Below are 23,723 nucleotides of genomic sequence, written 5' to 3' on the forward strand. Positions count from 1 at the left end.
CTGTTATGTAACATCTTGATAGCTCCTGTATTATGCTATCAGCAGAAGAGTTCACGCACATGTGTGTAGACTTTCTTGCTCCAGGATCAGGGGGTAGCCGTGTTAGTCTGTATCCACAAAAACAACATGGAGTCCGGTGGCACCTTAAAGACTAACAGATTTATTTGGGCATAAGCTTTCATGGGTAAAAAACCACATCTTCAGATGCATATATGTAGACTTTCTTGCTCCAGGACATCTTTCTCTGGTGGTAGTCTGTGGGTGTTTCTAGAGGGAAATAGTCCCTCTGGAAAATATATCTTCTGGTTTATTTTGGTATTGTTGGCACAGAAAATAGATCAGATCTCATTACTATTCACGTCAAATTCCGTCCTTTTATTTTGATCTTATTTGAACTCAATTCATAACAAACATCTTTATCATGTGGAAGAAAGGCCAGGCCAGTCAAGAGAGATAAAGTAGTCTGTCTAGTGCATAGATCCTGCTGACTCCAGGGCTTGATCTGTGTGAGGGAAACTGGCTATCTTTTATTATCTGCTGTCTTTGGTGGGGCAGATGAGATATGCCACCATCCTGGTCTTTTTCCCTATTGTGTCCCCGCTGTGCTTGTTATGAGAGGAGCCACTGTCTTTTTCCTTATCCTCCATGGGAATCTGTGTGTTTTGTCTGCATAAATTGGAAAAAGTCGTGCCCCCTCTCCACCATAATATTATACCTCTTGCACGTACAAGTGCATGAGTGGAATCTCTAGACTTCCACTCCTAATCCTACTTTCCTTGTAAGAACAGGAGTCAACACGAGGCCTCCCAACGGAAGATCTCTGCAGCAGCAGCTTGCTAGTGCTTGCCACCTCCTGTGTATCTTGCTATTTAAGATGGGTTAGACTATTATCAGTAATGGCACCACTGCTCTGGTTTGGCTGGTGAACAGAATATTTTAAATTCCGGTGTAAGTCAGTTAAGTCCACAAGGAACTAACATAATAGTCTCTTCCTCCCAAAGTGTGTCAAACTCCTGAGAACAAACATGGAAACAGTAAAAATAACAAAAGCCTCCTCTGTGTTTCTCAGCCTCTTTGAGCCCGTAGGGGAAAGCATCTGGTATAGCCTTTAGTTTCTTTTATGGACAATAAATCCTGCTACATTGGCAAGTGGCATAATATTATGTTACATTTTTATAGTGTTTTTTCAGGAGGAGGGTGCACAATGGGTTTATTTGTTGTACAGTAACGTCATTCCCTAAAAATGAAGAAAGAAATCTACAACGATCTTATATTCAATCAGCTTGAGTTACGATTATATACAATTCTACAGCCAGGCTTGTCATTTGTAATATTTTTATATTGGATTGTATACAATGATTGTAACCTATAGTAAGAAAGCTAACAAGAATAACTGCATTTGTAAGCGGATGTTTTTGGCTCAATTCATATAATACATATAGTGTACACACATTTTCCCCTCTCCCCACAAACTTAGGGCTTGTTCACACTGGCAACAGCGCTGCAACTTTCTCGCTCAGGGGTGTGAAAAAACACCCCCCTGAGTGCTGACAGTTACAGCGCTGTAACGTGCCAATATAGACAGTGCACCTGCGCTGGGAGCCATGCTCCTCGTGGAGGTGGTTTTTTTAGAGTGCTGGGAGAGCGCTCTCCCAGCGCTCTGCCGTCACTACACAAGCCACATTAAAGCGCAGCCACGTTGCCAGTGTAGACTAGCCCTTAGTTAAGGTTGCTTAAGAGCATTGCCTATTAACACCATCACTAACAATCTAGAAAATCTCTAGTTAACACAACATTAGCATCTAAATCACCCACATTACCTATCTTTATGAGCACAGAGAACATCAGCATTCCTGCCCTATACACTGCCACAGCACATTCCTTACCCCTTCTGAAACAAATCTAAAGCCACCCCCTTCTAATGCAAACCTATTCATAACCCTCCCATCCAATTATTCAGACTCAAACAACCAACCTAAAATCTGACCTTAGAGCAGTGGTTCTCAAAGCCGGTCCGCTGCTTGTGCAGGGAAAGCCCCTGCTGGGCTGGGCCGGACCAGTTTGTTTACCTGCTGCGTCTGCAGCTTCGGCCGATGGTGGCTCCCACTGGCCGCGGTTCACCGCTCCAGGCCAATGGGGGCTGCGGGAAGGTTGGCCAGCACGGCCCTTGGCCCGTGCTGCTTCCCACAGCCCCCATTGGCCTGGAGTGGCGAACCGCAGCCAGTGGGAGCCGCGATCGGCTGAACCTGGGGATGCAGCAGGTAAACAAACCGGTCCAGCCCAGCAGGGGCTTTCCCTGCACAAGTGGTGGACCGGCTTTGAGAACCACTGCCTTAGAGTACTCTAATTTCAAGAAATATATTTAACCTTGAGGAATGTCTATTTTAAACCACACCTAACCGAGAAGAGAGAGAGAGAAATATTGGGGAATGTTTTGAATAAGAAATAAACTATTCTTTTTTTGTAGAAAAAGAAAGTTGATGTTTGTTTATAGAGAATATGTTAAAAGATACGTAGTGTGGTAAACACTTTGTGTGGAAGATTGAAGAAGATGAAGATATTTCAGAGATGGAGATTGTATTTTGATAATGTGTGAATATTGTAGGCTTTTAAAGGAAAAAAGCTGTGGTTGGAGATTGTGCCTTTTGAATTTGAATAACTGGATGTGTGGATTGTGTTTTGTGTTGGAAGGAAATATGTTGGGCAGGTATATAGGATAGGAATGTGGATATTGATTGTTGTGTGGTTGTGCAGATTGATAGTGAGAGAGTCATTTGGATGTTACTGTTTCCTTAGCTAGTGAGTGCCTTGATTCCTGGTGATTGTATTGGTGGGAAAGAAGTCTTTAAAACAAGATTGGATGTCTTTCTAAAAGATATGCTCTAACTCTGGAAGAAGTTGTGGACTTAATACAGGGATCACTCAGTGAAATTCTATGGCATGTGTTATGCAGGACTTCAGACTAGATGATCATAATGGACCTCTCTGGCCTTAAAATCTATTAATCTATCTGTAACTGTACAAAGCTTTTTTGTATGTTTGGGAATGTCCCTGTTTCTTAATTGGCAGTATCATTTTAACTATTGGAATTTATAAATATGTTTATAGGTGTGCATCCTAAGCTCTGGTTTCCTTTCCCATAAATTTAAATACAGCAATAATATCAAAGGACTGCCCATAAATCTGATCATCTCCAGTCTTCAGCCACTCCCCTTCTCAACAGCCTAAGAAAAGAGAGAAAGTAGTGGCTTTGTTGCATGCCCATAAGGCTAATGGATCTAGACTGTGATTGACCAAGGGTGCAGTGAGTCAGTCAAGTCAAGAACCCTTCACAGAGAATGCTCTGCCCTCAATTCCCTCTCATTTGTCAGAGGCAGGGGGTCTCCACCATGGTAAAATGTCATGGAGAGGGAGGCAGCCTCTCAGATCAGTCCTAGAACAATTTGGGACTTTGTAGATTAAAACCAGAACCTTGAGTTCCGTAGCTTAGTGGAAGCACTGGTCTAATGTGCACCTCCACCTAATAATTGAGCCCCTCATTATTCAATGCTAGCTTCAGTTTCTGAATGGGTTATAGCACCATGTAGAGTACATTACAGTAGTCTAATCTCAAGATGACAACAGTGTATATAATTGTGGCAAAGTCTGCATTGGAGAGCAGTTTGTGCACTCATTACCAGGTGCAGATGGAAAATAATACTCTTAGCCACAGCCAATAACCAACATATATGGTTGCCAACAGTCCTGTATTACAAAGGACATCCCTTATTTAAACAGAAAATTGCCTGCCCTATACTAAATTAGTAAGGGATACCTTTTATCCCATATTTCAACAGCAGGGGGCCAATACTCACAGAAGCATCTTTCTACTCTCCTTCCAACCTAGGCCCTTCAGTGCTGCACAGGAAAAGCACATGGGGCCATGCTCAAGGGCCAGGGTTGGGAGTGGAGTGGGAAGATGCACCCTTGAGTATTGGCCCCTGGCTGGACAGAGCCCCCTGCTGACTTCAGCCCTTGAGAGTGGCCCCGTCTGCTTTCCCAGTGCAGGCTCTGTCTGGCAGGATATGAGGACAGGGCTGTGTGCCCTGGAGCTGTGCTGAAGGGCCAGGGTCAGGAAGGGGCTCTGTCTGGCAAGGGGATCAGTACGTCAGGGTGTAACCAACCCCGCTCGTAGAGTCTCTGCTACTAGGAGAGAGGCTGGGGTGTGTTACTGTCTGGGGTCTGGGTGGGAGAGGGACTGGGGCTGTGATGGGTCACAGGGACAAGTTCACCCAGTACTGTGGGGCTAGGGCGTTCACACATATGGGCCAGGATGATCAATACCCATTTTTCTGGGCCCATCACCTACCCCATCCCAGCCCTGCCTGTTCTCCCTGTCATGCTATGAGGCTGCGGCCTGGGATCAGGCTCTTGCACGCCGTTTGGTGACTCGCCTCCCGCAGCCAGTGCTGGCCGGGACCCCACCGTGTGTCCCCAGTGGAGATGGCAGGAGCCCCCGCTCAGACACCCAAACAAAGGTGCCCCCTCCGCTGCCGGTTCTGGCTCCTCCCTCATGTGATCTGGGGCTGCCAGGCAGGGACGAGGAACCGAGTCAGCCAGGCCACAGTGTGGTGGCGGCAGTGGGAGGAGGTGGAGCAGCTCAGTGCAGCTCGGACCTGCTGCCTCTCTGCTCAGCTGCCGGCTGGCTCCCCACATTCGCCCATGCTGGTATGATGCTGACGCTGCTCCCTGGCCTGCCACTTCAGATGAATCCCAACAGGCAGGGGATGGAGCTGGCTGCTGGGGAGCCGGTCTGTGGGACACAGCCGTTGCCTGCCCCTGTGTGGGAGCTGCATACTGAGCCCTGCTGCTGGCAGGCAGAGAGGGTGGCAGACATTGGGTCGGGATCCTAGGGGGAATGGAAGGAACTTGCTCCCAGAGGTTCAAGTCAAGACTGGGGACATCTGAGGTCTGTCTCATATTTTTTAAATACAGTGTTGGCAACCCTACCAGTACACATACCTGACAAATTTCTATAGGTTCCTTTCTGCGTAAGCTTTCTTCAGAGTTTGGGTTGAATGCCATTTATAGTATGCAATGGATGATCTGAAAATGATCTTGGAGCTAGTTGTTCATGAGAATATTGGCTAATGCTGTGGTGGGGATTTAAAACAGGGCGTAGTGCTGGTTTTGTGCCATACAAATTACAAGTAGCCTGGGACCTCACATTTCAGAAGCCTTAGAACAAATTTGCCAGATGTCTTTTTAAAGTGGATTAACATACTCTATTCTCCTGATAGAAACTTCTGGAATTAAGCAGTGCTAAGATTGGGTAATTTCTTTTGCAAGTGCCTGTTTGCGTGCACATGTGATTTTTGTGTGTTGTGAGTGTAAACATTGTGGGTGCTCTTTAGTCTGTTAGCAGATAGGCCATACTTAAAGCTGGTCATTTTCTTTCTGAATTTTAGTTAACCTTCACCAGTGCAACAGGTGCTATTTTGTGTTTCCTCATTACATAGAATTGACCATCTGCTTTAAAAATAAAGATGTAAAACTATTCTGTATGATCCATGTTACTGGTCTTACTGAATGCTCTCAGAAGAAGACACATTGCTGCATTTTCATTGCCAAGTTATCGTCATTACAATTTTTTTTTTAAAGTGAGAGTAAGCTGAGTAAATGATTGATTTAGATATATGTAAATTATTACGAGTTCAAACTGTTCTCATGGTCTCAGTTGACTCTGCCTTGGTTAGGAAAATGTGCAGTTCTTCTCAAACTGAGATTTTTTTAAAAAGCAGCAATATTAGCTAAATTGTGCAGGACTCTGTAATTTGTTTATATGCTCTTGCCCATGATAGTGTTTCTCATGGCTTCTGCTGCAGTTTTGTAATACTGCGCAGATTTGGGCTTTAAAAAAAGGCACATATGGCTGCTGGGCACTGTTACGCCTAGGGACTTGTGACATGTGGAATCCCATCACATTAGGCACATATGAGCTTATGTGCCTTTTGGACTCAGAGCGGCAGTGAGGAGATGGGAGAAGAGCCTTTTTGTTTGGATGATGATCAAGATTTGTACCACGTTTCAACACATCTTGTACATGATGGATTTCCTTTGGCATCACAGCCATTTAGGAAAATCTGTTTTTTTACAACAAAACATGTTTTTGCTTTGAACCAAGAAATTCAGTGTTGATAAGTACAAAGTAATGCACATTAGAAAAAATAATCCCAGCTGTACATACAGAATGATGGGGTCTAAATTAGCTGTTACCACTCAAGAAAGAGATCTTGGAATCATCATAGAATCATCAAAGTGTAGAACTGGAAGGGACCTCGAGAGGTCATCAAGTGCAGTCCCCTGCACTCAAGGCAGGACTACCTAATAGACCGTTCCTGACAAGTGTTTGTCTGACCTGTTCTTAATAACCTTCAATGACAAGAGATTCCGCAACCTCCCTAGGAAATTTGTTCCGGTGCTTAACTACCCTGACAGGAAATTTTTTTCCTGATGTCCAACCTAAACCTCCCTTGCTGCAATTTAAGCCCATTGCTTCTTGTCCTATCCGCAGAGGTTAATGAGAACAATTTTTCTCCTTCCTCCTTGTAACAATCTTTTAGGTACTTGAAAACTGTTATCATGTCCCCCTCAGTCGTCTCTTCTCCAGACTAAACAAACCCATTTTTTTTTCAATCTTTCCTAATAGGTCATGTTTTCTAGACCTTTAATAATTTTTGTCGCTCTTCTTTGGACTTTCTCCAATTTGTCCACATCATTCCTGAAATATGGCACCCAGAACTTGACACATTACTTCAGTTGAGGCTTTATCAGTGTGGAGTAGAGTTTGACAGCCATAATTAGAATTGAAGAAGTTACAGAGGAGGGCAACAAAAATTATTAGGGGTATGGAACAGCTTCCACGTAAGGAGAGACTAAAAAGACTGGGACTGTTGATCTTAGAAAAGAGATGGCTAAAGGGGGATAGAGGTCTATAAAGTTGGGAATGGTATGGAGAAAGTTAATAGGGAAGTGTTATTTATTTCTTTGCATAACACAAGAACTAGGGGTCAACTGATTTTAAATTATTAGGCAGCAGGTTTAAAACAAACCTGAGGAAATACTTCACTCAACACACAGTCAACCTATGGAACTCATTGCCAGGTGATGTTCTGAAGGCCAAAAGTATAATTGGGTTAAAAAAAGAATTAGATAAGTTTGTGGGGGATAGATCCATCAATGGCTATTAGCCAAGATGGCCAGAGATGCCAGCCTGTGTTCCAGGTGTCCCTAAACCTCCAACTACCAGAAGCTGGGACTGGATGGCAGGAGATGGATCACTCAAAATTGCCCTGTTCTGTTCATTCCCTCGGAAGCATTGGCCACTGTCGGAAGACAGAATACTGGGCTAGATGGACCATTGGTCTGATCCAGTGTGGCCATTTTTATAAAGTGTGTGTGTGTGTGAGAAACAAAGTGAAATCACCATCTGTTCCTGAGTTTCTATATGGCAGAACTAGCCTGGGCCTTGGTCAGAATTACTCTGGGCCTTGGTCTCAGCTCTATTAAGGTCCTGCAATTAGCTACTGCAGCTAATTTGAACTCTGCAAGACAGAAAAGTTAACCATTCACTCTCATGTGAAGTGGTATGACTGAAAGACAATTAAGCTTTCCAAACCTCTGTATAAGAAATGTCCACCATGGCAACTTAATTCTGGTTAGCACTCTGACATTTCCTGCATTCAAGCCCATCAATTCATTCTCATTTTATTTCCCCCCATCAATCTATCAAGTCCCTTTTCTAATTGCCATAACCTCAGCAAGGAGGATCTGAATGGGAAAACTTGTCAGCGGAACATCAGTGTAGCATAATGCGCAAAGACAGGGTCATGATGATATTTACTCCTCCTGTGTTTATCCCAAAGATAAATACAGAATTACATTGGAAATGAGAACTTTCTACCTTTGATCCTAATCTAGTTTGCAAGAAAGGGTTGTTATGGCATAAATTGGATGTCAGGAGGGCAATAATAGCTTGTCAAAGGAAGACAAGGCAATTCTGAACATCTTCATCCTTTTCCACCCCGATATAGTGCAAAAAGGGTGGGGTGGGGAAAGAAGCTGCTAAATAATACATCCTTGCATCTTAGAATGCTACAAGGTGAGGTGCCTAAGCCTTCTTTTACGGAGCAAGGAAAGTGGCCACAGTGGATGAAGAGAACCTGAATATCTGTTGAGAAAATTTGGAAAGTCAGTATCTCTTGGTTTTATTCAGCAGTACTAGCTAGATTTTCTCTGTTTCCTCAGATACTTCCCGAGGAAGGAAAATTTTGCAGTTTGTAAGTCTAAATAATAATTAATAATAAAAGCCTTTAACTGGGCATTTAGCTTGTTCAGTCCATATGAAAAATCCTAGAAAATGTCTTTTCTGTACAGTATTTAAGTCAACCCATAGAATTCTGTAGCCAGGATATCCTCTCTATTAAACTCTTGAGGTTTTTAGAGTCATTTCTATAGAACCGCATTACATCTCTATTAGTTAGTCTCTATTGAATTCTATAGGAGTCTTCCATAAAGAAGAGTTTGTCCCTACTTTAATTTACCTATTTATCTCAGTCCTCCTAGGTATTTCCTGAGAATGAGCTTTAGCCTGAGGGGAAGATTTGTCTTGCCTATTTGTCTTTTCTTATATAAAGACTTTTCACCAATACAATCCACGTAATTGACTGTTTAGGATGGATTTTAAAGTGATCACGTAGTTCACATGGTAGGTTTTTATATTAAGTGCTCATTAGTGTTTTGGAATATATATATCTGGTGGGCAGCATGAAGCGGTGATTATTCTATGGGGCTGCCCTGACAGCTTTTTTACAGCCATCCCTGGTAGTGTGAGTAAAGACACAAACATTTGTGTGAGGCTTGATGAGGGGAGGACAGAAATTAGCAGGTGAGCTATTGTCCCTTTAAACAGCAGGGGCTTTCTTGTTCTGTTGCAGGGTCTGAGTGACTGAAGGCGGGGAGAATAGAGCCCCAAAAGGTTTTCAAAGAACAAGGAACAGACAGTTTTCTGGATTTCTTTTATATTTAACGTTTTTTCTTTTTAAACTAGGCTGTCTTTAAAATCTCAATTATTTATTAGGTTTTGAATTTGGATAATTGCCTCTACTTCCCATTCCCCACGGTATCCTACAGGCTCTAATTTACTGTAATAATTCATGAGGAAAAGACCTCTTTGACTATGGTAATCTGATAGCTACTGTCTTACTTGTCTTCTGATCCTGACTATGCAATATTAATGGCAATTATAGCTAATAATCTAAAACAAGCAGTAGCCAAGGGTAGCCCATAACGAACCAGGTGGGTTTGAAGATGGGACAGTTAGCACAGATGATACTTTGCAGGTTCCTGCATATCCCTGGAGAAAGCAGACTCTGGGATGGCTTTTAGTCTTGTTAGCTAGCAACTTGAAAAGATCTCTGATACACTTGAAAAACATATTTCCTGTTCCCAGTTCTGCTAATTGCCACGTATCCTGCACTATGCTGTTTGTTTTGCTAGTGGCTTTGTTTGTGGGTGTTTTTAAACTGACTGGACACCACCAATGTATCCAAATAGTTTTATAATGTTTGGTTAAAATGTCCCTTCATGCTTAAATGCTGAGGATATGACTGTACCATTTACCAGAGGTGAGGGAAAGCACCAAGGTCATCAACCATTTGGGTGAGGGTTTCCTTTCTAGTAAAGGGAAACCTAACTGAACAGGAAGGTGGAGCTAGTAATGCCCTTACTTAGGTTCTGTACATGTAGGCATTAAACTATAGCCATGGATCAGATTGGAAAAAAATAATTTTAAAAATTAAAAAATAAAAATAATCCAAACTGTGCCTACAGATATCACAGAAAAGAGATGCTTCTCAGAGTGTATTGTTTGGATTGTCTTCACAGTACGATCACATTTTTGCCAAACATAAGTATTCAAGAATTAGGAGATTTTAAAAATAATACACTTTTGGTACTTTTTCCTCTACCCCTTGGTTTTGAACCTGTAGGGTTCATATTTCCAAGCTTTTCTCTGCAACCAGAAGGGCTAGAAACTTTTAAAAATGAAAGCGGAGATTTTTGGAGAATAATTTGATTCCTACAGTTGGGGCTTTAAGAAAACCCTTGAATATCACAATATGGGCCATAAAATCATAGGAGTTGGCAATACTATAAAATTCCTCTTATTTCTTACAAAATTGCAATCAAAACAGTATGAGTCAGTACTTAATGATGCACTCTGCCTGCTTAATTACCAGAGATTCAGTTCTTTGGTGTTGATTCAGCCTATGGCTGCTAGCGTAGTGTCAGCTGTAGGCTTGTCAGGACAGTGCAAATAAAGAAAATAATACTAAAACATGAGCAGGATGGGCATGTTGCAGAGTGTGTTGCTGATGTAAGAGGTTGAGGGATTCTAATTTCAAGTTTTATAAGGGGACTTGAGAGAAATACATGTCAAAAGTAGAACCTCTCTGAACATCTTAAATGTGGAAGATGAGATTCATGTGATAACAGAACTTGATATTTTGTGTTCTGTGTGAAACAACAAATCGTATACCCAGGAAAATATATAATTCAGTAGGGATGTCAATTTATAAGTAACTTTAATGTAACAGTATAAACAAAGGAAATTAATCCATTTCAGAAGATGGTGGTAGGAAAAGAAGCAATAGCCTTACAGTTTAGGAAAAGTAGCCGTTAAACAATGTGGAAACAAAATCAGGGAGATAAAAATGCATAGCCTAAAAGTTGAATGAAATAAAGAGCGATCTGATAAATACATCACGAACAAAAGGAAACCCAGACACAGGGTAGAACCAGTATTCGATAAGGAAGGAATTGAAATGCTGATTCTGAGGTGGCCATGACACTGTTTATAACTGCTTTATACTGAACTGTAATGAGAAAAGAAAACAGGGTTGGAGTGCGTTTTTAGAGTGAGTGGAGATATGGGTAATTTATGGAGTGGGGGCAGAATGAATAAAAGAAATAATAAGGCTTGTACTGAAATGGAATTGTTTCAGGCAGTCAAAGCATCAGGATTCTGTTGAGTTACTGATTCATAACAGTACAGCTTTTTCCTCCCTCATGCAAATCCCTGCCCTCTGGCTGAAAGGCCCCAATTTACATAATCGTTGTGTGGCTGGTTCTCAGCCATATAGGGAACGTGCACATATCTGTGCTCTGATTGGCTTCTCTAATCCTCTGGTTCTGATTGGCTTAGAATTTTCAAGCTGTTTGTCAGCAACAAAGGTGCTGCTTCAGCTTCTTACTCCCTACAGCTGAAGCAGAAAACTGCCAACATTGATTGAAAGGAGGGGAAGCAATGAAACTATGACAGTCAAACAGCTGAGAACGAAATAGTTTTTTTAAAGTAATGTTGATTCATTTTCACTGCTGCCTCTCATTCCTTTCCCTTCTCTCCCCTTTCTCTCCTCTCTCTGCTGGCTAGCAGAACTCTTAATCCCAGCCTCTCAAGGGACAAGAGCTTTGCTGGCATATAGTTCCATAGATCTCAAAGCACTTTACAAAGATGGATATTTATAGTCACCTCTAACTTGAAAGAGAGAGGCACAGTGACCTGCCTCGGCCTCCTTGGTGTAGCCAGGAAGAGAACCTTTGTTTCCCAATTTCATGCTGTAACCATTAGATCACGTACCTTTCATCAAGGGGATATCGAGATACAAACCTATTCATTGCTTGACCTCCTTGCTTTTATATAACCTAATGTTCTTCTTAATAAAATATTCACAAGACACAGACAGACTATAAACAGCTTCTGCAAAGTGCTACAGAACCCTGCTAATGCACATGTGCTAAACAGTGACCCTTCTATTCCGTATGGAAAAGTGCGGCAATGAGCAGCTTAGATGTAAGTGTTTTTTTTGCAAAACATAGTACATTGCACATACTAGTATGCTGTGGAGTACTGTCAAATATTTCATAACTCAGGGTCACACAGATCTAAATGGAGCATTGCATGCTGGGACCTGTAGTATCTGTGAGCTGTACCTCCATATTAAGACTGTAGAATAACGCTCTGTCTTGTTACAAGTGGTGGGTCACTGATAAAGATAGAGCATTGCATACTGGCCCTTGTAGTCTCTGGGTTCTTCTCGGTATGAAAGATGAGGGCTGCTGCAATCTGATACATTTTAAGCAAAGTAGTTCCACCCCTCCAGAGCCTGGCAGGTTGCCAGTGAGCCGCCTCAGTTGGGTAAAGTTTCAGAATACACTTGTGGTCATCACGAATTGCAAGTTTCTGATGCATCTTTAAAATGAAGTGTCCTAACAGCTGTGTGTTTGTATCCCATATACATCAAGTGTTACAGGAGTGCGCCAGAAGAGCTTGCTGATTGCCTTAAGAAAATTGGTTAGCCCAGTCTCTATCTTGAGTATTTCTAAGGCACCTATTGCTGTAATATCTTAATGTTGATATTGTCAGAAAGCTAAAGGTGTGGGGGAGATGACAGAGTGTAATCTTCCAAGGCAATTTTAACAGAAGCTTAGTGTTTTGGGAGGAGAGAGGTGTTCTCTGATACGGAATGCGTAGGTTACATAAGGCAGCATGATCCAGTGAATGGGCACTGTATTAAGACTCAGGAAACCCAGTTACTTTTCCTGGCTCTGTCACTATCCTGCTTTGTGACCTTGGACATGTCACGTCACCACCTCATGCCTCAGTTTGCCCAGGTATGAATTGGGACGATAATTGCTAGCCGCCTTTGAGATCTGTGGCTGAAACTGATTAGATAGCCACTACACAGTAGTATTTTTCATTTAAAATTTTATATAACAATCAGGTTAGCAGATTTAGAGTTAAGAGGATGTTCAGTGAAGAAGGACAAAATAAAAAATCTGTCACTTCTGACAGCACTGACTAAATGCTAGCGGACAGCCTTTGACAGATGTTAGCATCTCCCTGTTCCCACTAATAAGCTGCTGGCATAGTTGTGTTAACTACCCCTCATTAGCCCCAAATTCTCAGACTCCTGTAACAGTCCCTGGTTCATTTCAGGGCCTTGCTCCAGCCTGTTTCATGAACCTTCTTTCTGTACTCCATTCTTTGCTCCCCCGGGCAATCCAGCACTGGCCTCCTCTGAGGCCCTTAGCATAATCTCACTACTGCCAGCGTAAGAGCCTTCTCTTCTGCACTCCTGCGATCCGGAATAGCCTCTCTGCCTCATTGAATGTCCATCTCATTTCACATCTCAGCTGAAAGCTGCCTTTCCTCCATCGCCTGTGCCTCTTGTTGTCTCTCCCATTATCTAACTCTGTGAAGTGTTTTGGGATGCAGTTTGTATAAGATACTAAACAAAAGGAAATTATACTGTGTGAGCTAGTGGCCTGGTTGGGGCCTTATTTTGTGATCTTTAGACTGGAAAAATTTCACACTGTGCACCTTCATGACTCATTAAACTCATTCTTTCTCTGGGCGAGAACGGCTCTCTTCCCCACCAACCCATTATTTAGGACAGGAACGTATAATTGTCCAAACAAAAGGGATGTTATGTCTGTTCAGTTAGCATAAAAATATGTATTTATGGCAGGATGGCATCATTTGGAAACGTATTTAATTTAAAAAAGGGTGATGGTAGAAAATATGCACTGTACTCCCCAAACTCCCAGACCAAACAACAAACAGGGCATCATCACTGGAGTGGTTTATATACATTGTTCCTGAAGGAGCTATCATGCTTTGCATAAACATGCATAAGGGAACTCTTAACAGTAAATAAAGGTAAAACCATTTAAATGCATATTTTTAAAAATTGCTATTATGGGTGACATCCAGAACACATTGGGTATGTTTACACCACAGTAAAGCGCCCGTGGTTGGCCCATGTCAGCTGGCTCGCGCTGGTGGGGTTTGGGCTGCGGGGCTATAAAAGTGCAGTGTAGCTGTTTGGGCTTGCGCTGGAACCCAGGCTCTGGGACACTCCCCCCTTGTAGGACACATATTTCATAGTCCTTTGTTCCAGAACTCTTCTGCAGTTTAATCTCCCTGCACTCTTACACACCTGGGTAGCAGTCCACTTTCTCCCATTGTTCCAAACAAGGGTGTCTGATTTGAATTTGACATTGAGTGACAGCTCATAATCCTTGCAACCTGTGAGATGTGTTTTAAAAAAAAACAACAAAAAATATTATATTACCCTTGAGCTTGCTCAAATGGATTTCCCTTAGTGCCTATGCAGTAATGCCAACCTCAAGTGCTCAAAAACTGTGAGTCAGTCCCCGCTACTCCAAATCGTGAGCTTTTGGGTTCTTTTTATTTGCCCTCTGGCTTTTGAACCTTTTGGGTTCTCACGTCCAAGCTTTTCTTCACAATTGTGAGGGCTAGAAACTTTTATTTAAATGAAAGCTGTGACTCTCACAGCTCCAGGACTTAGGGCTTTAAGAAAAATACCCAGTATTACAAGACTTGGGATAAAATCACAAGAGTTGCCAGCATGGTCCATGCCTTAACCTTGCTCTGGTCCCTGGAATATTTTGTCCAAGCATCAATGTTACTGATCCTTATGGAATTTGAGGGTGAAGTGAATATTTGATTTGGCTCCTAGTTGTGATCTAAAAGAAACTGAGTAAGCAGACGCTGCCCATCAGCTACTCATCACCTCTGTACAGGATGGAGTGATTTTAAATGCTGCTGAAGTGTGTAGGTATGTGGTTGGTGGGTTTTTTCCTTTAGTTTTTATTTGAATTTTGTTCATTGTTTTTGGGGAACTGCAAAATCTTCTGGTGCAGATGTCTCTGACTGATGTCATTGATTTATATTTGTATTTATTAGCCTTCTCTGCATTTAACTGTCTGTAGTGAGGTTTTCTATGGTGCACATCTCCATAATGTTGAAGATTGTACATGGAGGATTTGTGATCTAATGGATGATGAGTTGTCTGGGTGGATGGGAAAAAATTTAGGCTGTTGTATTTATACCTTTTATTCTTTTTGTCTGTAAGTTAAAATTTAAATAAATTGGAGGAAAAAGGGGAGTTGGGGTTGTGGGGAGAAGAGGTTTATGAGAACTTCCAAGATATCCCTCCTCTTGGGCTGTTCCTTAGGTCCAGCTGTTAGGATGGCTCCAGTGTTTCACTCTTCTTTTTTTTTCCCCGTGCAACAGCTGTTGCAATTTCATCAACTCTCCAAATACCACATTTCCCATTAGCATCAGAGACCTCTCTGTTTTAAGGAGAATTTCATTTGTGTGTATTTCATGTGTGTTATTGCTAGGTGACCTCCAGCAAAAAAAAGAGTGCTTACATCTCTGAATTCCAGAGGGCTGGATTTCTTGGCATGACACAGAAATGCGGATAGCGAGATTTGCAGACTTGCTGGCAGCAAGTGGTTAAGTTTTTATTGTCTCATGCTGTCCTTTTCAAATGTCACTGCACTGTCACTGGCCTTATCAGTGTCTGATTTAACACTACATGCCAGCTTATTTATTTCTTTTGGCAGTTTTAGTACCATGTCACTCATTGACTGTCACTGTTGTGCCAGTTATTAGGTGTCTGATCCCAAAAGTGTTTCCAAATAAGTTATCTCTGCCTATTTAGTGTTTTTCAGCTTTAATTTAGATTTTTCTTACATGATTGATTTATGTTTGTGTGGGTGTGTTTAAAAACCTAGTTTAGTGCAAGCTTCACAAGCATGGAACTCTGCCCATGTCCTCAGTCCTGCCGTGTAGCCCCCCTGCTATTCCAGTCCTGGACTCCCCTCTTGGCTGTGACAGTGGGTTGTACTCCAGACCTGCAGGATCCCCTGCTATTCCAAGATGGAACCCTTATACAGCTGTTCTTCAAGCCTGCCCTCCTTTTGCAGTTTTGAGTAATTTCTGAGCAAAGATTGCCAGTCATGCCAGATTCTGTATGAGTGTGGGTGCTACTTTAACATATGCAATCCATATAGAATCATGGAAGAGACCTTGAGAGAGTCTTTAGTCTATCCTGCACAATGGACAGGATTGAGTTGGTTATCCTTAAACCGTCTCTGGTAGAAGAGTGTCTAATTCCCACCTTAAATATCTCCAGTAAGGGTTATTCCACAGTCTCATAGACTTTAAGGCCAGAAAGGACCATCATCGTCATCTAGTCTATCCCTTCATCCACTTCTAGAATATACAGAGCAAAGGACAGCTCTACCTCATATAACTGAGCAGCATCAACTCAAAAAGATCTCTTATCAGGGCTCTCCTCCTGCATCATGTGCACCAGAGATGGACTGCTGGGACTGGCTAGACCCCTCCCTAGCGGAGAAGAGTTTCTGACTTGCTGAGCCACCAGACGACCCTGCCACGTGCTTCCCATTGTCTTCCAACTCAACCTTCTCATCCATGACTTTGTCCTCAGGGTTGACTCCACTGTCTGCTGTCTCCAGTCCCGCCAAAGTATCTGTGGGGCTCTTGGTAGTGGAGGTGGGGTCACCGCTAAAGATGGTGTCCAGCTCCTTATAGAAGCTGCAGGTCTTTGGTGCGGCACCAGAGTGACGGTTTGCTTCCTTTGCCTTCTGGACCTTCAGATGGGGAGGGGAGGATGCCTGTGTACCTGGGTTCAGGGCAGTGATGTTCAAACTGCTGACCAGAGCAGTCAGGATGGACATTGTGGGACACCTCCTGGAGGCCATTTACCATGACATAACCAAGCACAGTGTCTACCCGGATACTTTGTCAATCTAACTTTGCCGCAAAAAGCTCTACGCGTCTCGTGGTTTTATTTTGTCGGCAAAGCAGGAGAATTTTGTTGGCAAAAGGAACATTGCAGTGTGTACATTTCCACTGTTCTGTTGATGAAACCTGACTGTGTGTAGTGTCCTTAGTGTCCTCTCATAGGGGCGGGTCTCCAGTCCTCTGATCATATTGGTAGCCCTTCACTGGACCTGTTTCAATTTGAATTAATCTTCCTTAAAAATGGGAGACCAGAATTGTACACAGTATTCCAGATGAGATCTCCCCGGTGACTTGTATAAGGGTAATAACACTTCCCTATCTCTACTAGAAAAACCTTGCCTGATGCATCCTGGGATTGCATTAGCCTTCTAAATGGCTGTGGTGCTCTCAGTAATCCTGTGATCAGGCAGTACACCCAGGTCTTTCTCTTTCTCTGTCACTTTCAACTGATATGTCCCCAGTTTATAGTAAAAAATCTTGTTGTTAGTCCCTAAGCGTATGACTTTGCAGTATTAAATTTCATCCTATTTCTGTTACTACACTTTTCAAGGTCATTCACATCTTCTAGTATGATATTTTGGTCCTCCTCTGTATTGGCAGTACCTCCCTACTTTGTGTCATCTGCAGATTTTATTAGCGCACTCCCACTTTTTGTGCCAAGATCAATACTGAAAGTGTTAAATAAGGCTGGCCCTAAAACTGATCCCTGAGGAACTCCACTAGTAACCTCTCTCTTTCCTTATTGTTCACCGTTTAGTATGACCCATGTACTCTCCCCCTTAACCAATTCCCTTACCCACCTTTCAATTATTCTGTTAATCCTCATCTTCTCCAATTTAACTAATAATTTTCCTTGTCAAACTGTATCAAATGCCCTACTAAAATCCAGGTAGATTAGCTCTACTGAATTTCCTTTGTCTAGAAAATCAGTTATCTTCTCAAAAAAAGAGATCAGATTGGTCTGGAACAATCTACCTTTTCTAAAACCATGTTGTATTTTATCCCAATTACCATTTACCTCTTTGTCCGTAGCTACTTTCTCTTTCGGAATTTCTTCCAAGACCTTGCATACAATTGAGGTCAAACTAAGAGGCCTGTAGTTTCCTGGATCCCTTTTTTCCCTGCTTTCTTAAAAATATGAACTATATTAGCAATTCTCCAGTGATAGGGTACAACCACTGAGTTTATGAATTCATTAAAAATTCTTGCTATTGGTTTTGCAATTTCATGTGCCAGTTCCTATAATATCTTTGGATGAAGGTTATCCAGGCCCCCTGATTTCGTCCCATTAAGCTGAATTTGATATCCACCTCTGATGTGGCAATTCACATTTCCATATTCTTGTTACCACTAGCCACTCCCACTAAGCTCCTCATTACCCATATTAAAAATGGAGGCAAAGTATTTATTTAGGTGTTGGGCCATGCCTAGATTATCTTTACTAGGATACTGAAGGAGGTCAGGTGCTGTTGGAGACAGCACATTACCAACTTCTCAGTCACTTTGCCTAGAAAAGGAAGTATAGAGAGAATGGTAGCTGACCGTGTCACTTACACTGAGCGCTATTTTCTTGAAGGTGAGCTAGGCCCTTAGCAAGTCTCCTTCCATTCTAGGATGCTGGGGATTCCCCCATTATAAGACCTCTATGTGTTCCCCCTTAATGGTAATACCTGGGGTGGGTGCCCTGCATTATAGCGCCTTAGGCGGTACCCCCCATTATAAGAGCCCTAAGTTGACCCTTTCGATTATAGTGGCCTGGGGGTCCCCCCATCATAAAACCCTAGGGGGTGGGGAGTCCACCCATATAAGGCCCTGGGTGATGCCTGTGTTATGAGGGCTCTAGATGGTACCCCCCATTATGGACCCCAAGCAGTGGTGGTGGTGGGGGGCTTGCACTAAAAGGCCCTATTGACTCTTCCAGCATGACTGGGAGGCAGCGTTCTGTGAAGGAATGGTGATTGATCTCTTACTCTAATGGACCTAGTTGTTTCTTATTGGCTTTCAGTAGACATGAGGGGCAAGGGCCTGATTCAGAAGTGAGTGGCAGGTATTTCTTCAGTGCTGGCTGCATGATTTGCCCACATTTGGTTAAAGATGATGCTGATTTATTTCCCAGCACTGGATTCTGGGGGTCTGAAGCTGTAGCCGGTATGATTGATCTTTCCCACAAAGTAAGCTGAAAACTTCTTGCATCTGTGAAGACAGTCCTGAAACAAGTGGCACCTAAACTAACTCATCACTGCAATTGACATCTAATTTGGTGCTGTCGAGAGAGGAATAATTACCTGGCTTGCTTTGCACATTGGTACTTCTGTTGCTACAGTTCAGTATGACAAATGCCCTTTTTTTGGAAGTCTCATTGTTGATTCCTGTTGACTGACTGTTTTAGTCCTATCAAACCAATATTCTCCAATAACTATTAATCCCAAATCCTACTGTTCAGTTGTCTTTTTTTTTTTTCTTTTTCAGTTTCAGCCCATTTTTCTCCAGTTTGTCTTATAGTTACTTTATATTTAAGCCTTTCTCTGGCTGAACTCCATGGCAGCTTCTGGGTGGTGTGCTGCATCTGGCAGCATTGATATTACAGTGGAACATCAGCACTACAGAGTGACATACCTGGTGTACTGGGAAGTAACGGAAGAGCTTTTATGTGCCTGCACTTAGCTGGTATGCTAAGCAGCCGGGAAAGGGTTAACCCTGTCCTCCCAAGGACTGGCAGTCCCTCCCAACTTTGTATCAACCCCAGATCTTTCTTATATATTCCCCATTCCATTCTCTCAGATGACAATTACATCATTGACTATTCACGGGATTGGAAATGGATCCCCTGTTGTACCTCCTTAGATACTTCCTCTTAGTTGACACTGAACCATTAATAGCTTCTCTGTTTTTTTAGTTGTATACCCATTTTATAGTAGTTCTGTTGCATACACATTTCTCTAGTTACCCCATGAGAACACTCTGCAGAACCATATCAAATGCCATACAAAAGGCAAGTTATACTGTGTCATTACTGCATTTGAACCCAGATCTCCAGAAATAGGTCTAGAGAATTAACCCAAAATGTCACTTTAGGCCATTTTTATTTAATTTTTAATCTTTATGTTCTGTTTAATGGTGTGCATGTATTTAAACTTCTGTCAACATTTTTATTGATGAATTGCTTCACCATTCACACAAAAAGGTAAGGAAACACAGATTTTGTTCATGTCATTTCTTTGTAAATAGGTCCCTGCAGGGTAATAAAAGGATTTAGTATCTCTGGCTTTATTTCAGCTAGCTTTTCAGTACTTCATTGGCTGTAGTCATAGACCTCACATACGCAGTATAAGCGCTCTCTTGTTTCTAATGCCTGTGGAAGTAGGGTACCTTTAAGGAGGGTTCTATATTATGTTACATGTTTCTAGCTGCTGGTTCAAATTTCTAAAGCAGGATTTTTCTGATTACATGCTAAAGTTTGGATTTCTACTCCCCCCATCCCCCTTCACCAAATCTACTGACTATAATGCACAGACCGGTATTCTAGTGGATTTGTTAATGGTCCCAGCTACATTCTTTCCATTCTTTTCTCACAGGAAAATATCTGTAAATAACTCTCCGTCTAAAATTTCTTACTCTGCTAGGTTTTCTGTCACCCTCATGAACATTAGTGCCCCCTTTTATTTTCAGCATTAGAAAACGTCCAAGAATAATCAACCCCTAGAATGTGATGATGGATTCGTCTCATTTGGATCGACAAGAGGAGTGTGTGTTAAATGTGCCTTTCCCCCTACCTCTTTTTTAAAGCGGTGCCTTGTCACTTAATCACAGTGTATGTTATAATTAAAATGGTTTCCCCCACTAATCTTTTATATTAAACTAAGTTAGATCACTGGATCCCTAGTTTTTTCTGGCTTTCCTTTCTGTTTAATGTTTGAGTCCTATAATGTTTGGTTTTAATGAATTCAAGCACATGTAGTGTGGTTTGAAATCTTATGTTTTTCAGGGTGAAATCCCTGACTTTGTTGAAGTCAGTGGCAAAAATCCCATTCACTTCAGTGGAGCCAGCATTTCACCTTTAATTTTTACAGTGCTAAATCTCTCTTCTTGTTTTTTTTTTTTTAAAGAGCTGTCCACTTGAGTTTGAGTATGAAATATTTGCAGTGCTAGTAGTAAACATTAAAGCCAGAGGTGTGATCAGAAGCAGTTCACCCCCCACCCCCCCCAGTTTTCTGTGATAAAAATTCATATTATTCAGTCCTGTTTTCTCTCATATTCCTAGATAGCTGGAATGTGGTTCAGATAGCTGGAATGTGGAATTATATCAACTGATCTGCAAATGAAGCCAACATTTTTGAACATTTGTGCCTAAAGTTTGGCACCTGAATCCATATTTACGCATCTTTTGGGAGATGATTTCAGTGACAGTTGTGAATACTTCGCACCTTTGGAAATCAAGCTTAAATATGGACTTTTGTGCCTAGCTTTAAGCAAACAAGTTAATTTTGGCGTTTAATAACCATAGTTGTGTCAATAACAATTTCTGACCTTTACCGTTCTTTTTATAAGATGTTCTGGTTTTTAACACTTTTTTAAGGTGAAATATTGATAATGTCTGCATGTGATTACCAGTTGCACAATTAATATTGTATATTGTGCTAGTTAGTTTTCTAAAAATACTTTAACTGAGCTTTCATAAATGTGTGAAAAAATTTACAATATAAATAATCCCAGTGTCTGTTGGAGAGTGATCCAGTTTGTATCCATAATGTCTATTCTTTAAACTGCTTAATAACTTGTAGGACAAAGTTCTCAAAGTAGGTTATTGAAGGTAATATGCTTCCCACTCCAAATCAGAGCTTGTATGTGTATACGAATCCCGTGATGGGACAGAACCAAGAGAACTCTAGAACACTTGTTGTAAAAGTGGCAGCCATCTGCCACTATCTTCATTAAAATACCTTTGAAGTTTCACTTCTTCCACAAGGCCAACACATGCTAATTTGTGTCAATAAAACTCACATGTTTAAAGCTTGACTCCTCAGGAAGTCTGTGCAAGTTTTTTCCATTGAAATCAAGGGGGGCCAGGATTTAGTTCCCAAACTCCTAGCTAGCACCATCCTCTAAGATTCCCAGTGTTGTCTATTGAGTTAGATGGCAAGCTTGTCAATGCAGAAACTGTCTTGTACAGAGCACTGTCCCTCCCACCCCGGATCAGTTGGCACCTGTTAGAAAAATATGTGCTGATTGAGTCCTGGTTCGCTTGAGGGCTAGAAACTTTTATTTTTAAATTAAAGCTGAGATTGTATCACATAGATTCCAGGAGCCGAGGCTTTAAGACAAAGCCAGATATTGTGAGGCTCATGCTAAAATTGCAAGAGTTGGCAGCACTAGTTACCTTTGTGCAGATCCTCATTTTCTGGTTGGTAGCCCGTTTGGGCTAGCAGGATCTTATTTTTGATTGTAATGTTTTGTATTGATTTTATTCACACAATGCCAGCCAACTGGGGTGTTATAAATGTAAGCTAGGATCAAGAATCGGTAGTTTTCTAAGTCACATTATCATGCAGAATATCCAGCACTGTGTGATTTATGCCCAACATGCTGTAACTTAGAATAAATTGAAGACTTTTATTTTGAACTGCCACATCCCATATATTAAAATGATTATAGGGTGCTGACTAGGCAGCACAATTTAATAAAATGAACGAGTGAATATTAGTTGAGCCTTTTGTTCAGGGTACAGCTATGTTATTTAAAAAAAACTGCACAAGAAGATGAGGTGCTGTCAAGTGATGGATCACAACAGAGGATTTGGGAGCAGTTGTCAGCAGTGCTCTCAGCGGTTTCTCCTTCTTCTAATAATGTATCCCTACGTGATGAAATAACCAGAAGGAAAATCGAGATTGCATAAAATTCCTGTTGCTTCTTCCTTTTTGTACTTTCCAATCTGAGACACTGAACACTTATCCAGCCTGAAATGATAGACAACACAATTGACTATTGTTTGTTATGCTTAGTGTTAGTATTTTTTTTGGTGGGGAATAAAACATTTATTTATAGCATAGTAGCGCCTAAACGCACCAACAAAGATCATTGGCCCCCAGGCACTGTACACACATAGTAAGGGTGTGTCTTCACTGTAGAATTAACCCAGGGGATCAGCACTTGGGTGTGAGTGGCCATACTGCAGAGCCAGACTTTAGTACGTCCACTGAACTGTGTCCACACTGGTGCGCCACTCACTTGTGTTTGTTGTTAGGACCCCTGGGGCACATCCCAGGGTTCTTTGTGGGGCAGTAGGCTGAGCCGCTCTGATTATATCCCAGTGAATTGTGGGAGAACTTGTCTGTCCTTTTGGGTACACAGAGCGGGGGAATTGTGGGAAGGTACTGGAGGACTGTTGGCCCTTGAGTGGTTTAGTCTGAGACCTCACTGTAAAATGGGCGGTTATCAGCCCGCTTGTAAGCAGCAATTGGACTTTAGCCTATAGACCCAGAATGGGCCAGCTAGCCTGGGTGTAAAGCAGCACCAAACTCGGGTCAGAGGCTTTTCTGTGTGCATGAGAGCCAGATGAAGGGGAGTGCACCCAAGTAAGAGCCCGAGTTAACTTTGCAGTGAAGACAAGTCATCCAAGAGAGTCCTTGTCCCAAAACGCTTACAGATTAAGTAGACAAGGCAGACAAAAGGTGGAGCAAAGGAGGTATCATTATCCCTGTTTTACAGGCGAGGAAACAAGGCACAGAGGGATTAAGTGACTTGCATCAGGTCACAGTAAATGAGGAGTACACCTCGGATCTCATGAGTTCTAGTCCAGTTCAGTAGCCACAAGAACTTTCTCTCAAATCGCTCCTGCAGAACAGGAATTTTTTTTAATGGAGCTCAGAGGGTGCCCAAATGTTGCTCAGTCAAGATCCACATTGGTGATCGATCAGAAGCCTTGTGTCTGTACATCATACACATAAGGTGGAGTGAGGTGCAGCTGGGGGAATTCCCTGGCAACTCCAGTGAAGATCAAACACTACATTCAAGGCCTGTTGGTTCCCTGGGCAGCACCTCCATA

General features: G+C 42.1%; 1 protein-coding gene and 1 long non-coding RNA gene across 4 annotated transcripts in view; one reads left to right on the forward strand and one right to left on the reverse strand.

Moving 5' to 3' along the window:
* Positions 1–23,723, forward strand: part of TSPAN9 (tetraspanin 9) — a 262,681-nt gene that overhangs the window by 51,121 nt on the left and 187,837 nt on the right. The window lies entirely within an intron of this gene.
* On the reverse strand, positions 1,484–23,675 carry LOC122462614. The gene is made up of 3 exons (XR_006285303.1): positions 23,664–23,675; positions 21,209–21,218; positions 1,484–1,649 (listed from the first exon to the last, which is right to left on the reverse strand). It is a non-coding gene; the product is annotated as an uncharacterized LOC122462614 (long non-coding RNA).

Source organism: Chelonia mydas, chromosome 1 (assembly GCF_015237465.2).
Source record: "Chelonia mydas isolate rCheMyd1 chromosome 1, rCheMyd1.pri.v2, whole genome shotgun sequence".
Taxonomy (NCBI): domain Eukaryota; kingdom Metazoa; phylum Chordata; order Testudines; family Cheloniidae; genus Chelonia; species Chelonia mydas.